The sequence below is a fragment of the Scyliorhinus torazame genome, chromosome 2 (genome assembly GCF_047496885.1).
Source record: "Scyliorhinus torazame isolate Kashiwa2021f chromosome 2, sScyTor2.1, whole genome shotgun sequence".
NCBI lineage: Eukaryota > Metazoa > Chordata > Chondrichthyes > Carcharhiniformes > Scyliorhinidae > Scyliorhinus > Scyliorhinus torazame.
The window spans coordinates 165,126,229-165,150,622 of NC_092708.1; the positions used below are offsets into that span (position 1 = coordinate 165,126,229).

The following is a 24,394-nucleotide window of genomic DNA, read 5'->3' on the forward strand; positions in this document are numbered from 1 at the left end:
CTGTCAGCCCAAGCCTGGATATTGTCCAGGTCCTGCTGCATTTGGACATGGACTGCTTCATTATCTGAGAGGACAAGAATAGTGCTGAACATTGTGCAGTCATCCACAAACATCCCCACTCCTGACCTTATGATGGAAGGGAGGTCATTAATGAAGCAGCTGAAGATGGTTGGGCCTACGTTGGGCCTAGGACCCTGAGGAACTCCTTCAGTGATGTCCTGCAGCTGAGATGATGGACCTCCAACCGCCACAACCTCCTTTGTGCTAGGTATGACTCCAACCAATGGAGAGTTTTCCCCCTGATTCATATTGACTCCAGTTTAGTTAGGGCTCCTTGATACCATACTTGGTCAATGCTGCTTTGATGTCAAGGGCAGTCACTCTCACCTTCGGAATTAAGCCTTTTGTCCATGTTTGATCCATGACTGTAATGAGGTCAGGAGCTGAGTGACACTGACAGAAGCCAAACTGAGCATCTGTGAGCAGGTTATTGCTGAGTAAGTGCTGCTTGATAGCACTGTTGATGACTCCTTCCATCACTTTGCTGATGATGGACAGTGACTGATAGGACAGTTATTGGCTGGGTTGGATTTGTCTTGTTTCTTGTGTACAGGACAGACCTGGGCAATTTTCCAAATTGCCGGGTAGATGTCAGTGTTATAGCTGTACTGGAACAGCTTGGCTAGGGGTGCGGCCTGTTTTGGAGCACAAGGCTTCAGCACTATTTCCGGGATATAGCCCTTGCAATATGCAGAGAAAGGGCCCATAGCCCTTGCAATATCCAGTGCTTTCAGCTGTTTCTTGATATCAAGAGGAGTGAACCGTATTGACTGAAGACTGACATCCATGATGCTGGGAACCTCTGGAGGAGACTGAGATGGATCATCCACTCTGCACTTCTGGCTGAAGATTGTTGCGAATGCCTCAGCCTTGTCTTTTGCATATATGTTCTGGGCTCCTTCGATGGGGATATTTGTGGACCCTCCTCCCCAGAAAGTTGGTTAATTTCTCACCACCATTCATGGCTGGCTGCGGCAGGACTATAGAGCTTAGATCTGATGCGTTCGCTGTGCAGTTGCTTAGCTCTGTTTATTACTTGCTGCTTGGCACACAAGTAGTCTTGTGCTGTAGCTTCACCAGGTTGGCACCTCATTATTTGGTATGCCTGATGTTGCTCCTGGCATGCATAAATTTGCATGCTGTGGAACACTGAATTGCATCCTACTTTACAATCATAAACCTAGTGCAATTCAGATCCCAATGGATAATCCAAGCTATCTTTCAAAACTTGGTTCAGTTTCCATAAATTTCTTTTTTTTCCCAAATCTTTTTATTGGCATTTCTCATATTTATATATATATACATCACATTTCACTTATCCGCATTAATTTACTTTATTGTACAGAAAGGTTTATTTTGTCTTTTCTTTGACCGATCCTATGCACATTTCTCCGCCCTCTGGATCGGTCTGTGGTCCCTCCCCATCCTGTCCCCCCCCCCCCCTACATTGCGTATTCCCCCTGTCCCTTCCCCGCCCCCTGGTTTCAGCTGCATTTTGCCTTTATTTTCAGTGGAGAGGGGTTACAACCACCCCCCTCCTCTTCTCTTCTTTTGTGGCTTCTCCACCTTCCTTCCATCTCCCCCCCCCCCCCCCCCACCCATGTTTTTTCAATTATTTTTTAAAATAAATTTAGAGTACCCAATTCATATTTTTCCAATTAAGGGGCAATTTAGTGTGGCCAATCCACCTACCTTGAACATCTTTGGGTTGTGAGGGTGAAACCCCCGCAAACATGGAGAGAATATGCAAACTTCACACGGACAGTGACCCAGAGCCGGGATCAAACCTAGGACCTCGGCGCCGTGAGGCAGCAACGCTGCGCCACCGTGCTGCCTGTTTTTTAAAATTCTTAACTTACTCCTCGTTGCTGGCCTCAAACAGGTTTTAGAACAGGCCGAAAACTGCCCGCAAGTATCTGGGAAGCCTTCCTCCGACCCAGGTGAAGAAATTCCGAGAGGTCAGCAAGCCAGTCTGCAGCTGTGGGTGGTGCTGCTGATCGCCAGCTGAGTAGGATTCTCCGGCGTGTGATTAGGGAAGCGAAAGCAAGGGCCTTGGCCCCTTCCCCACGTGTTGCTCTGGCTGCTCCGATACCCCAAAGATTGCCACTATCGGGCATGGCTTCACCCTCACCCCACAACCTTGGACATTGCCTCAGAGAAGGCTGTCCAGAACCCAGCAAGTTTGTGGATATGGTTGGCCGGGCCCCTCTGGCACTGTTCACATTTATCCTCCACCTCGGGCAAGAACCTGCTCATTCGGGTTCTGGTCAGGTACGCTCTGTGCCTCACTGTGAGCTGCATTAGGCTGAGCCTTGCGCAGGAGGAGGTGGAGTTCGCCCTGTTCAGTGCTTCCCTCCAGAATCCCCACCCCACCTCTGTCCCTGGTTCCTCCTCCCATTTTTGTCTGTGGGGTTCAGAGGTGTTCGGGCTCTGTCCAGTAGCTGTATGTATATTTTCCCACATAGCCGCTCTTCCTTGCTGCTTGTGCCTATCAGGTCCTCTAGTAGTGTGGTTTCTGGGTCCCGGGGTATCCTACTGTTTCTTTGCAGAGGAAATGTTTTATTTGGAGGTGTCTCATTTCCTGTCCTTTTGCTAGTTTCCACTTCCTCGTCAGTTCGTCCAGTGTCGCCAGTTTGTGCCCTACGTAAAAGTCCCCGACCGTCAGTGTGCCCCCATCCCGCCTCCAACTTCTGAAGGTGGTATCTAGCATAGCTGGGGGGAATCTATGATTGCCGCAGATGGGGGCCATGATGGATATTTTAGTTAGCCCAAAATGATGTCGCAGTTGGGCCCACGTTCTCAGCGTGGCCGCTAGCACTGGGCTTGTTGTGTATCTTATTGAGGAGGATGGGAATACTGCTGTAGCCAGGGCCCGGAGGGTCTTTCCTTTACAGGAGGCCGCCTCCATCTGTACCCACTCTGTGCCGGGTTCGTATATCCATCCCCCCACTCTCTCGGTCGTTGCTGCCCAGTGGTAGTATTGTAGATTCGGTAAAGCCAGGCCCCCTTTGATTTTCCTTCTTTGCAGTGTCTGTTTGGGAATTCTCAGGTTTTTACCTCCCCACACAAACGCCATGATTAGGCTGTCTACATTTTGGAACAAGACCTTGGGGATGAAGATTGGTATGGATCTCAACAGGAAGAGGAACCTCGGCAGTACGTTCATCTTGAACGTCTGCAATCTTCCAGCCAGAGAACGTGGGAGTGAGCCCCACCTTTGTAGGTCCTTTTTTACTTCCTCCACCGAGTTCGTAGCCCGAAAAGGTTCCAAACTCCTTCAGGATCTGCAGTATTGCTTTCAGTCCCTCCTGTGGCTTCGAGACATAGACGAGCAGGTCATCTGCATAGAGTGAAACTCTATTTCTTTCTGTCTCGTCTCCGGGTGCCCTTCCAGTTTTTCGCATTCCGCAGGCCTATCGCCAGGGGTTCGATCGCTAAAGCGACCAAGAGTGTGGACAGGGGACAGCCCTGTCCTGTCTCTCTCTGTAGCTGGAAGTATTCAGAGCTGGTGGTGTTAGTTCGGACGCTCGCTTTGGGAGAGTTCTACAGGAGCCTCACCTAACTGGTGAACCCCGCTCCTTGCCCAAACCGTTCCAGTACTTAATTCCAATCCACTCTGTCGAAGGCCTTTTCTGCATCCAGGGAGACAGTCACCTCTGATGTTCTCCCCCCGGGGGGGTGCTGGCAGGTGGGGGATCATTATTATGTTCAGCAGCCCCTGATGTTCGCTGTGAGCTGCCTACCCTTGACAAAGCCCATTTGGTCTTCTGCGACCACCCCCGATTACACAGCTCTCCAGCCTTTTGGCCAGGACCTTTGCGATTATTTTCTCGTCCACATTCAGCAGTGAAATGCGTCTCTATGATTCACATTCCGTCGGGTCTTTATCTTTTTTGGTTATCAGTGAGATTGTGGCCTGCGCTACCGTGGGGGGCAGAGTGCCCCTTGCCAGTAAGTCCACAAACGTGTCCCTTAGGTGTGGGGCCAGGACTGGCACAAATTTTTTGTAGAAGTCCGCCAGGAGCCCGTTGGGTCCCGGTGCCTTCCCCGCCAGCATGGAGCTGGTGCTCTCCATGATTTCCCCCAGATCTATTGGTGCTTCCAGCTCCCCCCTTCTGTCTTCCCCCACAACTGGTAGTTCCAGTCTGTCTAGGAACTGTTTCATCCCCGAGTCCCTGTTGGGGGGCTCGGAGGTGTACAGTCCCCGGTAGAAGGTCTCAAATGCCTGATTGACCTCCTTTAGTTCTGTTACCAATCTGCCTCTGCTATCCTTTACCTGCGCTATTTCCCTCGTGGCTGCCTGCTTTCTCAGCTGGTGAGCCAATAGCGGCCAGCTTTGTCTCCGTGTTTGTAGAAGGTCCCCATGTCTGGCGGAGTTGGGAAACTGCTTTCCTAGTGGATAGCAAGTTAAAATCCATCTCTGCTTGCCTTGTAGGCCATGATCTCTCCTCTAATCATGGCCTTCAGTCCCCACCAAAACATGAAGGATGAGACCTCCCCTTTTTGGTTGTTACTAACGTAATCGCCTACGGCTCGCAATGTTTTTTGGAGGAAGGCCTTGTCGGCCAGGTGGTCCGTGTCCAGCCTCCACGTGGGGCGCTGGGCACGGCCTGTCTTCATCCTCACATCCATGTAGTGTGGAGCGTGGTCAGAGATGACGATCACGGAGCATTCCGCTCCCGTGATCCCTGAAGGCATTTATTTCCCCAATGCAAAGACATCAATACTGGTGTACATCTTGTCCACCTCCTGAGAAGTATGAGAATTCCTTTTCTCCTGGGTGCAGGAACCTCCATGGGTCCACCTCCCCCATCTGCTCCATAAAAGCTCCTAGTTCCCTAGCCATGCCAGTCTTTTTCCCCGTTCTGGGGTTTGATCGGTCAGTCAATGGGTCCAGTACGCAGTTAAAGTCGCCCCCCATAATCAGTCAGTGTGTGTCAATGTCGGGGATTTACGCCATGGTCATCTTTATGAATTCTGTGTCGTCCCAGTTGAGAGTGCACATATTTACCAGTACCACTGGTGTCCCTTCCATGACACCGCTGACCATGATGTACCATCCCTGGGTCCGTAACTGTTTTGGTTTCTGTAAACCTCGTCCTCTTGTTGATTAGTATTGCCACTCCCCTTGCCCTCGCCCCATAACATGAGTGGTATGTTTGTCCCACCCAGCCCTTCCTTACCAGCAGTCGGTCCTTCTCCCTCAGGTGCATCTCTTGCAAGTAGATTATGTCTGCTTTTAGGCTTCTTAGATGGGCGAAGACTCTGGATCTTTTCACAGGGCTGTTTAGTCCCCTTATCTTCCAGGCAACAATCCTGGAGGGGGGTTTCTAACTCCCCCGGTCCTGCGGGATCACCAATATTTACCTGCTGGATGAGCCCCTGCACTCCGGGATTTCCCTTTGTTAAGGGGCCGTCCAAAATGGACACGGTCCCGGCTCTCACCATGAGGTCGGGCCCCAGCACTCCTGAGTTTCCCTTTGTCCACGGGACACCCAACATGACCACCAACTATGTGTACACCACGTGGTCTCCCTTTGCCCTGATGCCCTCCTGAGGGGCTGTTTGTGACCTGTGCACCCTGTCCATTTCTGGGGGGTTTGGAAAGCTCTCTCTCCCCACCATCTTGCCCAGCATTTGGCGATGTAGCCCGTTGTGTCTCTGCCCTCTATCCCCTCTGGCAGACCCACTATTCTGACGTTCTGCCATCTGGACCTATTTTCCTGGTCCTCCACATTCCCTCTTAGGTTCCCCTTGATCGTCACCAACCTTCTCAACTCGGTTTCCAGAGCTACAGTCCTGGAGAAACGGCCTTCTCCAACTCCAGATTGTTTTCTCCTGTGCCTCTGGTTTCCTTCCCAGGCCTTCAATGGTCCGCTGCATTTTGTTTGTCACCTCCGACATCACCTCCTTCATCATCGTGTGGAGCTCCATCCTGATCGCCTCCTTTATGGCATTTAGCTCCCATTTCCGCACGCTACTCCGTTCTTCCCCCTGTGTGGGGTGGGGGAGGAGGGGTGGTCGCCGCGTCCTGTTCCTGCTCCGCTGTTCAGCTCACCAACTTTTCCCCTGCCTGGTTCACCTGAACCTCCGTCCCGTCTCATGGGGCCACCTGCCTGCATGCCCACAGCTCCTGCCCTTTTCCTTCGCTGCTGCTACTTACATCTCACTGTCCCCTCGATTTATTATTATTTCCAGGCATATTCCCTTTCTGTGTCTTTCGCCTTTGGTTGGGTTTTGGTGGGCTTTTTAAGCCAAAATTCTCGATAAATTGCCTCTGTTGGGTTTGTTTGGGAGGAGAGCCACCTGATGTGCATCCACTCAGCACATCGCCGCAACCGGAAGTCCAGTTTCCATAAATTTCAACACAAACTCCCAACCTGCAGAATCTGCAATGCAGATGCAGCACATCTCCGAAGAACATAAGAACTAGGAGCAGGAGTAGGCCATCTGGCCCTTCGAGCCTACTCCGCCATTCAATGAGATCATGGCTGCACCAGCTCTACTTTCCTGCCCAAACACCAAACCCTTTATTCCTTTATTGCCCTCCAGCCCACTGCCTACACCCAGTCACTCCAGTTCTCTCCAATGGAATGATATCAGAAAATTCCAACTGTTATTTCAAAAATGTAAATACTAATGGTACCAAGAGTTAGTTTTGCAAAGATTCGACAGCTCAGCTGATACAGGCAGAAGTACTATCATTGATTCAGATTTCTTCAATGAACTCTCTACTTCAAATGTATGTTATCTCATGTTTCCCAGACTGCTGGACTTTATACTTGATTCCAGTCCATCATGCAACGATGTTAACAACATGTTGCTTAGCACTCAGCAGCGATGCAGAAAAAAAGGTTGGTGAAGGGCCAGTATCATTCTTTTTTTTAAAAAGCATGAAATGATGACAGCACACTGGCGGTAATTTTTACTTTGCGTGACGTATGGATCAATGGAAAAGTAACGGGGAGAGAGTTATAACAAACAGCTGATCTGATATTGAGGGGTTAATGTTTGAAGTGGAAACTCTTCAAATAAATTCACAAAGGTCTTTGCCTGAAATGTGAACCTATTTTTTTCTCTACTGACAGACCCTGTTATGTATTTCCAGACTCTGTGGCTTTTTTAATTTCAAAATTTCCAGGAGTCCCAGGCTTTTTTTTTGCCTCCAGCATTCTTTTGAACTGACTTTGAAACAAAGTCTCACTCTAATTATTCTAATCCCTGTGTAATACAATTCTAATTGTATTTTGAAAGGGTTAATTTAATTATCTGTTGAACAGCATCATTTAAAATCTGTATCAATTTCAGTCATTCATTTTAAAAGGGTTAATTGTTTTAATAGTCAATAGTATTATAAAATCTGTAATAATTGCCCAGTAATTATTTAGAAAACCGCGTTATTAATATATTAGCATTTTCATAATTTAAAAATGTGAATCTTGTACCTTTTTCCACATTGAAAATTGCATAAGGATAGAGAGGGGAAAATGTAGTTGAATGAAGCCTAATGTCCTGTTGCAATCTTGACACAGTAATGTACTATGTGAGCTGTCACACAGCAGTTCGAGTGCTTATCACTCGCGATGAAATGCTGTTGGCTGACTTCAAACGCAAAGATCAAACCTTGCATTAGTTTCCATCAGCCCCAACCCTTTAGGGATTTAAAATTAAAGACAGTACAACAACAACCATCTTGTAACACTCCCTTAAGCATCATATGTTCTTGTGTCTAATTTAATAAAATGTTTAACTGTAAAGCTGTGCCTTTGAACACAGTATTAACATGGAGTGCAGAGAAGCTGCAAAGACATATTATGTGAGGTGAGGTCTTGCTTCTCTTTTCCCACCTCCACAGTTTTGGATTTTGACAATTAATATCGACTTTATTTTGTTTAAAAAAATCTGTTTTGCTTCTCCAGTGGAGCTGCTTAATATTCCACATGCCTAAATTGGTGGCCAGGCCAATCATCAGGCTGATATAAGACTATTTTACAATCATTGCCATTTCTGTGATTGCTATGTAGCTACAGTGCCAATTCATAGATTAACCTCCTTGGTATCTACTTATCAGTATGTGTTTGAAAGAGTAGCTCCAGGATCTGACCCATAGCCTTATGATAGGGAGACGGGCCTTTATCAGGTCTGTTGCAGAGGCCACATGGCAACACACTTATATTAATAATTAATGAATATATAGATCCCGATACCAAATACATTTCTATTTAAGAGTTTCAGAATTCAGAATTCCCTTATGTTGGAACTGACACACAATCCTCCAAAATGAATCTACTCCTTTAATTATTTTTGTTTCAACAGATCTTTTCTTGATACAGTACTGTACTCACTGAAATGTTAAGGATAGGGTAGAGGGCCACCAGAGAAGTACAATTTGAAAGCTTTCTGTTTTAGCCAATCTTTGTGCGATCTTCTTCGTACGACATTGTTCTGGACTGCACCAAGACTATCCAAGGGCTATGGGGTGAAGGCAGGGGAGTGGAACTAGGTAAATTACTCTATAGGTGAGCTGCTGCAGAGATGACAGGATGGATGGCCTCTTTCTGTGCTGTAGCAATTCTATGATTTGTCCATTTTTCCATTATACTTTTGCCATTCGATTCATGGACAAAGGATACAACAATAATGCTAAAAATACGTCAGAAAAAGGAAGCAGTGGACCTTTGTTTACTCCTGTTCCTATTTATTAATTTCTTATGTTAGTGATAACATTCTGGATCAAGAATAATTAAGAAAAATGCACTTCAATTGCAAAATTGAGCTCCAAACCATTATAGTTTTGTTGCTACAATCGCCAGTTTGGTAACAAGGTGGCATCTGCACTTTGCGTATACACATCCAGTTCACCAGACATTGGGCAGAATCTTATGAAGTTGTGAGGGGTCTGACTGCCAGATGGAGAGTTGGTGAGACTCCTGCATCACCTCTTTTAAAGAAGACCAGCCACATACATGTTGTGCCACTCAAGCAGATAACAGGTTAGTGGTGGGATAAATTTTTCCAATTAAGAATTGATGCACTATTAATTACGACAAGACCAGAGTAGAGAGTAATCGAGGCTTTATTAAGCAGATGTGTGGCCTCCTGCAGCTGCTACCAGAATGGGAGCAGCTCGGTGTGCACACACATTTATACTCCGCTGACTGGGCGGAGCCAGCAGGCAGGGATCTACCCCCGTACCTGTAGTACAGAAGCCTTACCGTATTACCTCTAATAACAACTATTATAAAATCAGTGGTGACTACCACAATAATTAATTGCCTCCTCCAAATTAAGTTCTCCACCAGTGAGGAATTCAAATGTTCACATTTACAACTATATATAAGAGATGCACATAGACATCCACCTCGACCTTGGACTGAGTAGACACAGCTTTGTCCTTCTTGGGGACCGTCTGTAAATGTCAGCCTCCTGAAATGATCAGGTGGTAGTAGACCAAGCTGTATGGAGGCCGGTAAAGAGAGGCAGGTCAGTGTGTGGTGGTGGTGGGGCAGGGGGAGTTGTAGGGACGGTGTCTTGGGTTTTGTTTAGGAAGGTAAGCATGTCACGCATGAATTAGTCCCGTTGAGGGCAGTGGATGGCGTCTCTGGGCAATGAGCATCATAGAAAGATGGGTCTAAAGTGTGGGGTCATTCAGCTGAATACTTTGGTTCTAAGGGTTTGATTGAGGGCACTGGGAGGCAGACAGTACAGTGACAGTCAGAGGGGTTGTTGAATTAGGTAGGTTGGAAGTGCTTGGCTCATGGGTGGGTGATGCGCAAAATCAGAGTATGGCTAACCTTGAGAACGGAAGGGTTCATGATCAGGAGGGGCAATCAGGATGGTTCTCAGTAATCAACCTCAGAGGTGGGCTTGGAGGTGAAGCTTTGGGTGGATTGCCTACTTTTCCTCCCCATTTTCTTGCTGGTACCTGCAATGGAGAAGGGAAAGATTTAATGGATGCCAAAGCAGATTTTGTTATGTAAACAGTGGCCAGGATTCTCCTGTTCCGCCTGTTAGCTGTGAGATTTGCGATGGCCGACTGAATCCTGCACATCAGGCCAAAATCGGATTTTGATTTGGCCATCAGACCCGTTGCAAGTCTCCCAGCCCGCATCTCCAGCCTTAACAGGTTTCCGGATCCGCCCAGGCAGGAACATGCAAAGTGCATGTTCATTTGAATGCTATTATCAGGTTGGAAGCCAAATTCAACTGCTGCCTGTGTTGCTCACCAGTGAGGGTGGGGGAAATATAGAAAATGAGATCTCGCTGGCAACATTCTAGTTTTCTGAAGCGCGATAATTTGCACTCACGTTGCCGTTTCTGTTCACGGCAAATGCAAACGCAAAATCGCGGCCTATGGATTGGTTCACTCAATGTAATATTCCAACAACTTGTATGTTAGACATATTTATGCACTTATTTTGTTTGAAGTCTAACATGGCAGAATTTAAAACTGTTGGTGCTTGAATTTCTTTGCTGTTATTCTTGCCTTCTGTCATAAGTATATATATTTTTTTCTGCATCTGTCTTTAAAAGGCTTTGGCTTTGACTTTGCTATTCTTCATGACCACTGGAGATTTATGACTGTGAAATCTGTTTAACATAGGTGCAATCAAGCAGCAGGGTTTGAACAGAGAGGGAAGAAACGATAGGTAAACAAAAAGGGAAAATGAATAGCGTAGTATATCTTTTCTCACCTCTTCACTTTAGTCCAATGGCTTGCCCTTCATACCGTGGCAGCACGGTAGCATTGTGAATAGCACAATTGCTTCATAGCTCCAGGGTCCCAGGTTCGATTCCGGCTTGGGTCACTGTCTGTGCGGAGTCTGCACATCCTCCCCGTGTGTGCGTGGGTTTCCTCCGGGTGCTCCGGTTTCCTCCCACAGTCCAAAGATGTGCAGGCTAGGTGGATTGGCCATGATGATTACTGGGTTACGGGGAGAGGGTGGAGGTGTTGACCTTGGGTAGGGTGCTCTTTCCAAGAGCCGGTGCAGACTCGATGGGCCGAATGGCCTCCTTCTGCACTGTAAATTCTATGATAATCTATGATATCGCTGCTGATCGGAATTCATTACAGATTTAGTCTGCAACATATCATTCCCTCTGAACTCATTTAATCTTACCTGTGTGCCAAAGACCAGTTCCCATAAACAGCTGTCCTGCACTGCTTGCTTGTCTTCAAGGCGTTCTAATTGGCCATTGAAACTCTTGAAAAAGAAGCTGAACAGCCAAAGGCAAGAATCTTATGAAACTGTGGTTATTTCTCTATTTTCCTCTCGTATCTTCTCGTATCCAAGACCTTGGTTAAATCTTCCCCCAGTGTCGGTTGATAGGTCTTGAACATGTTGGAGGATACCGACGCGTAGATTTACATTACTGCCTAAGATTACATCATTGGCAAGGATACCTGGGGCACCATCGACGGGGGATACATGGCGCACCATCGAGGGGGGATACCTGGGGCACCATCGACAGGGGATACATGGGGCACCATCGAGGGGGGATACCTGGGGCACCATCGACAGGGGATACATGGCGCACCATCGAGGGGGGATACCTGGGGCACCATCAATAGGGGATACCTGGGGCACCATCGAGGGGGGATACCTGGGGCACCATCGAGGGGGGATACCTGGGGCACCATCGAGGGGGGATACATGGCGCACCATCGAGGGGGGATACCTGGGGCACCATCGACAGGGGATACCTGGGGCACCATCGAGGGGGGATACCTGGGGCACCATCGACAGGGGATACATGGCGCACCATCGACGGGGGATACCTGGGGCACCATCGACAGGGGATACCTGGGGCACCATCGACAGGGGATACCTGGGGCACCATCGACAGGGGATACATGGCGCACCATCGACAGGGGATACATGGCGCACCATCGAGGGGGGATACCTGGGGCACCATCGAGGGGGGATACCTGGGACACCATCGACAGGGGATACATGGCGCACCATCGAGGGGGGATACATGGCGCACCATCGAGGGGGGATACCTGGCGCACCATCGAGGGGGGATACCTGGGGCACCATCGACAGGGGATACCTGGGGCACCATCGACGGAGGATACCTGGCGCACCACCGACAGGGGATACCTGGGGCACCATCGAGGGGGGATACCTGGGGCACCATCGACGGAGGATACCTGGGGCACCATCGACAGGGGATACCTGGGGCACCATCGACGGAGGATACCTGGGGCACCATCGACAGGGGATACCTGGGGCACCATCGAGGGGGGATACCTGGGGCACCATCGACGGAGGATACCTGGGGCACCATCGACAGGGGATACCTGGGGCACCATCGACGGAGGATACCTGGGGCACCATCGAGGGGGGATACCTGGGGCACCATCGACAGGGGATACCTGGGGCACCATCGACGGAGGATACCTGGCGCACCACCGACAGGGGATACCTGGGGCACCATCGAGGGGGGATACCTGGGGCACCATCGACGGAGGATACCTGGGGCACCATCGACAGGGGATACCTGGGGCACCATCGACGGAGGATACCTGGGGCACCATCGACAGGGGATACATGGGGCACCATCGAGGGGGGATACCTGGGGCACCATCAAGGGGGGATACCTGGGGCACCATCAATAGGGGATACCTGGCGCACCATCGACGGGGGATACCTGGGGCACCATTGACAGAGGAGATTGCTGACTGAACCCACTGTGATTTCACCATCTGAAAATACCAGGTACCAGGGGATGAGAACCTCTGAGATGTCTATCCATTTTCGGGTGTGACTGAAGAAATAGGAACATGAAAAAGGACTATCCATTACTGCAATAAAATGGTGCAAGGCACTTTACAGGAGTGTTATAAAGCATATTTAAACACTGAGCCACATAAGATGATGTTACAGCAGATAGTTAAAAGCTTGGTCAAAGAGGTAAGTTGGAAAGGATGTCTTAAAGGAGGAAAGAGATAAAAAGTCAAAGCAGTTTAAGGAAAGAATTCTGGAGCAGAGTCTGGGCAGCTTAATGCACGGCCACCAATAGTGCAGCAGTTAAATTTTGATATTCAAGAAGATGATAGCACCGCTGCTTCACAACCCCTGGGACCTGGGTTCAATTCTTGCCTTGGGTGACCGTGTGGAGTTGCACGTTCTCCCAGTGTCTGCTTGGGTTTCCTTTGAGTGTTCAAGTTTTCTCCCTCAATCTAAAGATATGCAGGTTAGTTGGATTGGCCATTATAATTTGCCCCATAGTGTTTCGGGATGTGCACAATAGGTTATGGGATAACGGACATAGGATGGAGTGGATCGGTGCAGACTGAATGGACCAACTGGCCTCCTTCTGCACTGTAGGGATTCTATGATTCTAAGCCAAAATGCGATGATCGCAGATATCCTGGAGAGTGTGGGACATTGCAGAGGTAGGGATAAGAGGGTAGGCCATAAAGGAATTTGAAAACACTGGATAAGAATTTTAAAATCAAAGTTTTGCATGAGCATGAACCAATGTAGATCAGGAATCGCAGTGGTGATAGGTTAACGAGACGATTAAGGCCATGAGCAGAAACGTTTGTGATGCCCTCAAATTTACGCAGGTTAAAATGTGGGAAATTATCCAGCAGCAATGTGTTGGAATAATCTAGTCTGGAGGTAAAAGAGGCTGGAATGAACGTGTCAGCAGCAACTGAGCTGAGGTAGGGGTGGAGTAGGGAGAGTTATCAAGGAGGAAATAGGCAGTCTTCACGATGGTGAGGGTATGTGGTTGGAAACTCATCTCAGGAACAAATATGACATCAAGATTGTGAACGGTTTGGTTTAGTCTCAGACAGTTGCCAGGTAACAAGGATGGAGTCGGTAACCAGGGAATTGAGATTGGTGCAGGAACTGAAAACAATGGGCACAATTTACTGAAAATGTTTCGAAGTGTGATAGCGAGCATGAACTGCCACAAGCTTCCTGACACTTGACCCGGCAAGGTCATCACTATTATCAAACGTTAATTGGGCCACTTAACATGTCCCACGGGATTCACGCCACAAATCATGCTCTGCTGGCTGATTTGACCGGGATCGTGCTCACTAGCCCCCAGCTAACAAGTGACAAGAGCACTTAAATTGTTGCTGCACAGCCGACCTAACTCCGCTAGCAACCATGGCAACGAAGAGACCATAACCCTGATTCGGAGAAGGCAACCCGGGTAGGCTGCTAGGCACGGTGGAGGCCAGGAGGGGTGCCCTGTTCCCCTGAGGGTCCAGGGAGCTCAGCCACCGGACTGTCACCATTGCCTGGGAGGAAGTGGCAACATGTCCCAGTCACTAGGAGACGTGTCTCAGGCACTGAGGAGCATCGCCGAGGGTATCAACACCACGATGCAGATATTAGGGAGCCGCCAGGGCTGGCAGAGCCAGATGGCGCATGGGCAGCCGGTGCTCGTTCCAGCTGCCGCTCTGTCCCGACGTGAACTCCAGGGCTCTATCGGCATTGTCCGGGAGAAGGGGGCGCTGGGTGTCAACCCGGAGTCATGCTATGGGGTGGTGACGGCGGCCACCAGGCCCCCCAAGACCCACCCCGCTGACAGTGGCATGTCTTGTAGTCAGCACACGGAACAGGGTAGCACAGAGGGGCATGTGACGCCGACAAGTTTGCCTGGCCCTCCGGGCTCAGAGCCCCCAGAGGACGCCCACCAGGAGCATCAAAAGCTATGGGACGTGGTAGGCAGCAGGCTCCCTCCACTTCAGATGTGCATCCTGGGGACACGCTGAGACATAGTGGTTAGAGCATAGAGGGCCAAGCAGGTGGAGGATCACTGAAAAGGCATGGGGGGAGGGGAGGAGGGAGTACAGGGTGTGCCGGGCAGGGGTGGGGTTCATGGGCGACACCATTGGGAGTGTTAGGCAGCTCGGTACACATTTGTATGCCATTAAAGTATGTTGGCCTCGATCAGTATGATGCCTTTGTCGCTTTGGTCAGCAATGCAGGCCGAGCACCAATCCCCTACCCCATCCAGTGAAGGGTGTGAGTGAGCACTCAGCTGACAGGCAGGGGTCAGACTATGACATTGGATGAGGAGCTCTAGCGCTCAACTCTCTGCGGGTTATTATGGCCCCCCTGCCCTTGACAGTGACCCACTGAAAGTGCCGACACAGTCACATCATCCTGGAGTGATGTTGCACACTCCCTGGGAGGATGGGAATGTGGGGAGGAAGATGATGAGGGGGGGAGGTAATAGGCAGAGGGATTGGGGGGTGGGAAGGGGAATGATGAACGGGGCTGTGTCCTATATGAAGCATGCGAAGATGAATCATTGAATCATAGAATTTACAGTGCAGAAGAGGAGGCCCTTCGGCCCATAGAGTCTGCACCGGCCCTTGGAAAGAACACCCTACTTAAACCCACACCTCAACTCTATTCCCTTAACCCAGTAACCCCACCTAACCCTTTTGGACACTAAGGGCAAGTTAGCATGGCCAATCCACCTAACCTGCACATCTTTGGACTCTGGGAGGAAACGGAGCACCCGGAGGAAACCCACACAGACACGGGGAGAACGTGCAGACTCCGCACAGACAGTGACCCAAGCCGGGAATCGAACTTCGGACCCTGGAGCTGTGAAGCAACAATGCTGACCACTGTGCTACCCTGTTCTGTGCTGCCCTAAGCTGCTCCCGCCTGTCGTCCGTCATCCTTCTAGTCCTGTGGGTCCTCCCCAGCCTGTCCTCCAGTCCCTCCTGGTCTGGCCCGTCCTTGTCCTCCTCCTCTGAGGTGGCCACAAGTTCCTCTCCTTCCGCCCACGGCTGTGCAAGGTTTTTGAGGGCACAGCTGACCACCACAAAGCAGGCGACCATCTGGGGGGTGTACTGCCAGAATGGTCGAGTCAACAGAATCGCATTTTGAGGAGTCCAATGCACCGCTCAATGATAGCTCGGGTGGCCACATGGGCCTCGGTGTATCAGCTCTCTGCCTCGGTCTCGGTCTCCGTACTGGCGTCATTAGCCAGCGCCTCAGTGGGAACCCTTATCCCCCAGAGCCAGCCGGCCATCCTGGGGAGGTCCGCAAAGATGCGAGGAATGTCCGACTGCCCAGGATGTAGTTGTCGTGCACACTCCCTGGGAAGTGTGCACACGTGCATGATCTTCATGTGGCGGTCGTACATGAGCTGGATGTTCAGTGAGTGAAATTCTTTTCTGTTCATGAAAGGCATTCCCCGGGGGCCCAATGAGCACAAGGTGACATGCGTGCCATCCCTGGACCTTGGGCATCCCGGCGATGGCAGAGAATCCTGCTGCCCGGGTGATGTACGATCAATGACCACTAAAGCGAGGTTGTAGTCCAGCTTGTCATGATATCCAGATCAGCATATCATGGTGCAATCACACACACACTGATGGACAGGCATTTGGACCAACCAGCACACACACAACATCGCAGCCAATCACCAGTAAGAACACATGCACTATAAAAGGGGGAACACGAGAGTTCCCGCTCATTTATGGTAGGAGACAGCTCGGGACACAGAGCTTGCAGGGTGACACTCAGACATAGACCATGTGCTGAGTGCCTCACCAACATTAGTGATAGGGCTAGGTCCATAGGTTAGCTGGTAGCGAACGTACCCAAGTCTATAGTTAGTTGCATCTGTTAGTTAACATAATAAAATCAAGTTGTACCATCTACAGCCGTGTTGGCTCATTTGTGTATCAGGACACCCAACAGGACATGATACCACGAGTGGATGCAGACCAGCGACTGTGAGACCTACCTGCACCATTTCAGCCATCCGCCATCCTGATCCATGGAAAGCATCAGCCCGCCGCAGCCGCTCCGAATAGCTGGCAATCTAGGTGTAAACTGGAAGTTTTACAAACAGCGCTTCCAGCTATTCCTCGAGGCCACAGACAGGGAGAATGCATCGGACACCAGGAAGATTGCCCTTCTCCTCTCCACGGCAGGGCAACACGCCATCCACATCTTTAACTCCCTGGCATTCGCGGAAGGCGAGGACAGAAAAAAATACAAAATGGTGCTGCTCAAGTTCGATGAACACTTCAGCGTGGAAGTAAATGAGAGCTTCGAATGGTACCTATTTCAGCAGCGCCTGCAGGGTAAGGACAAACCTTTTCAATCATACTTAACACACCTCCGCATCCTTGGGCAATCCTGCGGCTACGGGGCCACCTTCGACTCCATGATAAGGGATCAGATAGTTTTTGGGGTTGTGTCAGACACCCTACGCCAGCAGCTCCTTAAAGTGAAACAACTCACCCTGGCGACTGCAATAGAGACCTGTGTCCTCCATGAAAACGCGACCAGCCGGTACTCCCATATCCAGGCGGCCAAAACGGCACGGCACGGGGCCCCCGAGGCGGAGCAGGTCCGGTCGATTGAGTGCCTCCCGGCCTGCGGCCCAGACGAGGACGGCCATTTCGCGCGCTTTCCAAGGCATCCCGCGCTTGTACGCACCAAAAGAGGGGACGCTGTGGCAGAGGAACACGATGCGCAGGCGCGCACTACGCAGGACCACACCGCGCATGCGCGGTGGCGCAACGAACGTTACAAACGTAATGACGTCACGACGTGCAGCAACTGTGGATCTTCACATTTACAGCGGCAATGTCCTGCTAGAACCCGACAGTGCCTACGCTGTGGCAGGTTAGGCCTCTATGCTGCCTGTTGTCGAGCACCTCAACCTGCCAACTCGCAACAATTCCGCCAGTCTCGCAGGACCGTGCGGGCCATTCGGCCTACATTCACTGGCTCACCTCCAGACACCTTGCAGACCGGCGACATCGATGACAGCGAGCCCTTCCGCGTTGCAGTCATCCATAAGAACAGGCTGTCCCCAAGTAGGCACCATCAGCAGCTGCCAGTCCACACCATTGATCCGGACGATGAGTGGTGTGCCACCCTGACGGTCAACCGATCCCAAGTCACATTTCGCCTGGACACTGGTGCCTCCGCCAATCTGCTCGCATGGTCAGCTTTCCAGGCATTAAAGGTCAAACCACCCATTCTACCTTCCCACTGTCAATTGGTGGATTACAATGGGAACGTCATCCCGGCCACGGGGTCCTGCCAGCTGGAAGTCACCCACAACTCGCGCACAGCCAAGCTGTCATTCAAGATCGTAGGATCCTCGAAGGACACTGTTAGGCACACAGGCGTGCAAGATTCTCCACCTCGTTCGGCGAGTCAACACTTTGTCTCCTGACGGCACATCTGACTTTCCAGATGTAGACTTTAGGGTACAGCTCCACTCACTCCTTGCGCACAACCAGGAGGTTTTCGAGGGCATGGGCACACTGCCCTACACGTGCAAAATACGACTCAAACCGGATGCCACCCCAGTCATTCACGTCCCTCGTAGGGTCCCAGCACCCCTCAAGGACCGCCTCAAGCAACAGCTGCAGGACTTGCAGGACCAAGGAGTGCTTTCCCGGGTCACGGAACCAACGCCATGGGTCAGCTCCATGGTGTGTGTGAAGAAGCCATCCGGCGAGCTCCGGATCTGCATTGACCCTAAAGACTTGAATTCCAACATCATGAGGGAGCACTACCCTATACCTAAGCGGGAAGAGATCACGAGCGAAATGGCTCGGGCAAAAATATTGACCAAGCTTGATGCCTCAAAGGGCTTTTGGCAGATTCAACTGGATCCGTCCAGCCGGAAGCTCTGCACTTTCAACACTCCATTTGGCAGGTTTTGCTATAACAGAATGCCATTCGGTATCATTTCTGCTTCTGAAGTGTTCCATCACATCATGGAACAGATGATGGAGGGCATCGAAGGGGTACGCGTCTACGTAGACGATGTTATCATCTGGTCAACAACGCCACAGGAGCACATCAGTCGTCTTCAGCGTGTCTTTGCACGTATCCCAGATCAGGGCCTGCGCCTTAACCGAGCTAAATGCTCTTTTGGCCAGACTGAACTGAAGTTTTTGGGGGACCACATCTCCTGGTCGGATGTCCGGCCGGATGTCGACAAGGTGGCAGCCATCATGGCCATGCAGCGGTCGTCAGACAAGAAGGCTGTGCTACGCTTTCTCGGGACGGTCAACTATTTGGGGAAGTTCATTCCCAACCTTGCTTCACACAGGACTGCTCTTCGCCACCTGGTCAAGAAGACCACGGAGTTCCAGTGGCTGCCTGCACACCAGAGTGAATGGGAGGAGCTCAAGGTCAAGCTCACCACCGCCCCGGTATTGGCGTTTTTCGACACCACACGGGAGACAAAGATCTCCACGGATGCCAGCCAATCGGGTATTGGTGCCGTCCTCCTACAACGGGACAACACCTCATCATGGACTCCGGTCGCCTATGCCTCGTGGGCCATGACCCCCACAGAACAGCGCTATGCGCAGATCGAGAAGGAGTGCCGAGGATTGTTGACGGGCATTGACAAGTTTCATGACTATGTCTATGTCTTCCGCAGTTCACTGTGGAGACCGACCATCGCCCCCCTGGTCGGCATCATCCAGAAGGATCTAAACGACATGACCCCTCGCCTCCAGCGCATTCTGCTCAAGCTCCGGAGGTACGACTTTCAGCTTATCTACACCCCGGGGAAGGAGCTTATCATCGCAGATGCTCTGTCTAGGGCGGTCAACACACCATCCGACCCCGAGGGGTTCGTGTGCCAGGTCGAGGCACAGGTAGACTTCACATCGGCCAATCTGCCGGCCACTGATGCACGTCTGGCCCACATTTGACGTGAGACTGCGGCTGAACCCCTGCTACAACGTGTGATGCGCCACATGACAGAAGGGTGCCTAAAGGGGCAGTGCCCGCAATTTTACAATGTCCGGGACAACCTGGCCGTCGTTGATGGCATCCTCTTAAAATTGGATCGGATTGTGATCCCTCACAGTATGCACCAGCTTGTCCTCGAGCAACTGCACGAAGGCCATCTTGGCGTCGAGAAGTGCAGACGGAGGGCCCAAGAGGCTGTGTACTGGCCGGGTATCAGCGACGACATTGCCAACATGGTGCTCAACTGCCCCACCTGCCAGAGGTTTCAGCCGGCGCAACCCCGTGAGACCCTTCAGCCCCATGAGTTGGTCACGTCCCCCTGGTCGAAGGTGGGCGTGGACTTCTTTCACGCGCTCGGCAGGGACTACGTTATTATCATTGACTATTTCTCGAGTTACCCGGAGGTCATACGCCTGCACGACACTTCATCATCTGCTGTCATCCGGGCATGCAAGGAGACCTTCGCTCGCCATGGCATTCCGCTCACCGTCATGTCTGACAACGGACCTTGCTTTGCGAGTCAGGAATGGTCTTCCTTTGCCACTGCCTACAACTTCACGCATGTGACGTCCAGTCCGTTGTATCCTCAATCGAATGGCAAGGCGGAGAAGGGCGTCCATAATGTTAAGAGGCTTCTCTGCAAGGCTGCTGATGCCGGGTCTGACTTCTGTCTAGCCTCGCTGGCTTATCGCTCGGCCCCACTGTCCACGGGCCTGTCGCCAGCTCAGCTGTTGATGGGTCGCACCCTCAGGACAACTGTTCCGTCCATTCATGTTCCTGACCTCGATCATGCCCCGGTCTTGCGGAAGATGCAGCAACAGCGCGATCAGCAGAAGGTGGCACATGATGCTCGGGCAACTGTTTTTTCTGCCCTAGAGCCTGGAGACAATGTCCGCATACACCTTCTGGACGGTGGCTGGTCAGCATCAGCTGAGGTTCTCCACCAGGTAGCTCCCCGATCATTCGTTGTTCGCATGCCTGATGGCTCTGTTCGCTGCCGCAATCGGCGGGCCCTTCGTTTGACTCCGGGCTTGCCACGACACTCTGCACCGGTGCCATGCCCACCTGTTGCCCATGATGTCGACTTTGTTGAACTTCCTGCCACGATGCATTTTCCTCTCTCGCCCGTCGATAGGCCCATTCCTCAGCCGGTGGCTCCTGACCCACCCTTGAGGTGGTCAACCCGAATTCGTCGCCCACCTGAGAGACTGAACTTATGAGCCTGTTTTGGTTTCTATTGTTCCATTGGACTTACTGAACTGGTTTACTGTACTGTTGACATGTTTCTATTATCGTTCTGTGTTTGAGAGTTTGCATTTGTTCCGTTCGTGGTACACTTTTGTTCTTATGTTGTACCTGACATCTTCATATGTATATAGTTAGCCTCCTGTACATGTTGTAGTTAATCTCGCACACGCATATTTAGTTGCACCCAGTACACAATCTTATTTATTATCATGCAGGCACATATTTCTTGTGAAAAGGGGGGATGTCATGATATCCAGATCAGCATATCATGGTGCAATCACACACACACTGATGGACAGGCATTTGGACCAACCAGCACACACATCGCAGCCAATCACTAGTAAGGGCACACGCACTATAAAAGGGGGAACTCGAGAGTTCCCGCTCATTCTGGTAGGAGACAGCTCGGGACACAGAGCTTGCAGCGTGACACTCCGACATAGACAATATGCTGAGTGCCTCACCAACATTAGTGATAGGGCTAGGTCCATAGGTTAGCTGGTAGCGAACGTACCCAAGTCTATAGTTAGTTGCATCTGTTACTTAACATAATAAAATCAAGTTGTACCATCTACAGCCGTGTTGGCTCATTTGTGTATCAGGATACCCAACACAACACAACTGAAGGCTTTAATAAGCTAGATGTTTCCCCCAGCAGCTCAGGTACAGAATGAAGGCTGCTGGGGCGGCACGGGCTCTTATACCCCACCTTGCAGGGCGGAGCTACCATACAGCTTTCCCAATAGGAAACATACAATATCTACCATTGGTGTTCCAGCATTACCAGATACTGTAATACCTCTACACAGACTACCACATTCACCCCCTGTTAAAAAAGAGTCCAGCAGGGGTGGTATTACAACATGGTAATGTGGGAGTAATTATAGTTATGGAGGTATCGTAATACCTCCGTACAGCGTTTTGTAACTATTTAAAATTCTATTTACTATTTACAATTTACAATTTATGATTCATAATTAACTATACACTTTAAAATGAAGCAATCAGTCGATCGGGGGCCCTGGGCATCCACTGTGATCGTCAAAGCTTCGGTGGTGACTCCGGTGGAGGCTCGGGCGTCTGTGACTCCGGTGGAGGCTCGGGCGTCTGTGACTCCGGGGACGTGGCCTCTATCTCTGTGGCTGCTTCGACATCCCTAAACGACGCTGGTGGGGAAAATGGTTGACCTGGGAAGGGAGCATCTGTAGGGTGCGTCGGTGGGTGGGGGACCTAGACAGGGCCGGCGGAAGGACCGATCCTCCTTTAAGGTGCACTGGTGGGAGGGAGGGTGGGACTGGTGGCTGGGGTGTGCGTGGGGCTCCGGAGGGCGGCAGGTCTCGTAGGGAGACCGTATCTTGCCGGCCGTCGGGCTATGCCACGTAGGCGTACTGGGGGTTAGCGTGGAGAAGATGGACTCTCTCGACCAATGGGTCCGACTTGTGCGCCCGCACGTGTTTTCGGAGCAGGATGGGTCCGGGAGCTGCCAGCCAGGTCGGGAGCGAGGTCCCAGAGGAGGACTTCCTGGGGAAGACAAAGAGACGTTCGTGAGGTGTTTGGTTGGTTGTGGTACAAAGCAGTGACCGGATGGAGTGGAGGGCATCCGGGAGGACTTCCTGCCAGCGGAAGACTGGGAGATTCCTGGACCGTAGGGCCAGTAGGACGGTCTTCCAGACCGTTCCGTTCTCCCTCACTACTTGTCCGTTACCCCGGGGGTTGTAACCAGTCGTCCTGCTCGAGGCGATGCCCTTGCTGAGCAGGAATTGATGCAGTTCGTCGCTCATAAAGGAGGACCCCCTATCAGTATGTATGTAAGCGGGGAACCCGAACAGTGCAAAGATGCTATGCAGGGCCTTGATGACGGTGGTTGCGGTTATGTTGGGGCAGGGGATGGCGAATGGGAACCGGGAGTACTCATCAATCACGTTCAGGAAGTATGTGTTGCAGTCGGTGGAGAGGAGGGGGCCTTTGAAGTCCATGCTGAGGCGTTCAAAGGGATGGGAAACCTTTATCAGGTGCGCTTTCTCTGGCCAGTAGAATTGCGGTTTGCACTCTGCGCAGATTTGGCAGTCCCTGGTGGCTGTCCTGACCGCCTCGATGGAGTAGGGCAGGTTGCGGGTATTGATGAAGTGGAAAAAGCGAGTGACCCCCGGGACTCCCAGGAGGCTCAAAAAGAACAACAAAGAACAAAGAACAAAGAAATGTACAGCACAGGAACAGGCCCTTCGGCCCTCCAAGCCCGTGTCGACCATGCTGCCCGACTAAACTACAATCTTCTACACTTCCTGGGTCCGTATCCCTCTATTCCCATCCTATTCATGTATTTGTCAAGATGCCCCTTAAATGTCACTATCGTCCCTGCTTCCACCACCTCCTCCGGTAGCGAGTTCCAGGCATCCACTACCCTCTGCGTAAAAAAGTTGCCTCGTACATCTACTCTAAACCTTGCCCCTCTCACCTTAAACCTATGCCCCCTAGTAATTGACCCCTCTACCCCTGGGAAAAGCCTCTGACTATCCACTCTGTCTATGCCCCTCATAATTTTGTAGACCTCTATCAGGTCGCCCCTCAACCTCCTTCGTTCCAGTGAGAACAAACCGAGTTTATTCAACCGCTCCTCATAGCTAATGCCCTCCATACCAGGCAACATTCTGGTAAATCTCTTCTGCACCCTCTCTAAAGCCTCCACATCCTTCTGGTAGTGTGGCGACCAGAATTGAACACTATACTCCAAGTGTGGCCTAACTAAGGTTCTATACAGCTGCAACATGACTTGCCAATTCTTATACTCAATGCCCCGGCCAATGAAGGCAAGCATGCCGTATGCCTTCTTGACTACCTTCTCCACCTGTGTTGCCCCTTTCAGTGACCTGTGGACCTGTACACCTAGATCTCTCTGACTTTCAATACTCTTGAGGGTTCTACCATTCACTGTATATTCCCTACTTGCATTAGACCTACCAAATGCATCACCTCACATTTGTCCGGATTAAACTCCATCTGCCATCTCTCCGCCCAAGTCTCCAAACAATCTAAATCCTGCTGTATCCTCTGACAGTCCTCATCATATCCGCACTTCCACCAACCTTTGTGTCGTCTGCAAACTTACTAATCAGACCAGTTACATTTTCCTCCAAATCATTTACATATACTACAAAGAGCAAAGGTCCCAGCACTGATCTCTGTGGAACACCACTGGTCACAGCCCTCCAATTAGAAAAGCATCCCTCCATTGCTACTCTCTGCCTTCTATGACCTAGCCAGCTCTGTATCCACCTTGCCAGCTCACCCCTGATCCCGTGTGACTTCACCTTTTGTACTAGTCTACCATGAGGTTTTGTGCTAGTCTACCATGAAGC

The 24,394-nt window shown here is 50.9% G+C and overlaps 1 protein-coding gene and 1 pseudogene across 1 annotated transcript in view; one reads left to right on the forward strand and one right to left on the reverse strand.

Annotated features, from left to right (window-relative positions):
- kcnh3 (potassium voltage-gated channel, subfamily H (eag-related), member 3) overlaps positions 1-24,394 on the forward strand; it is a 1,447,071-nt gene that overhangs the window by 111,355 nt on the left and 1,311,322 nt on the right. The gene's annotated exons all lie outside the window — the stretch shown is intronic.
- The window catches only part of LOC140385539 (kinetochore-associated protein DSN1 homolog), a 148,258-nt pseudogene that overhangs the window by 93,340 nt on the left and 30,524 nt on the right, over positions 1-24,394 (reverse strand).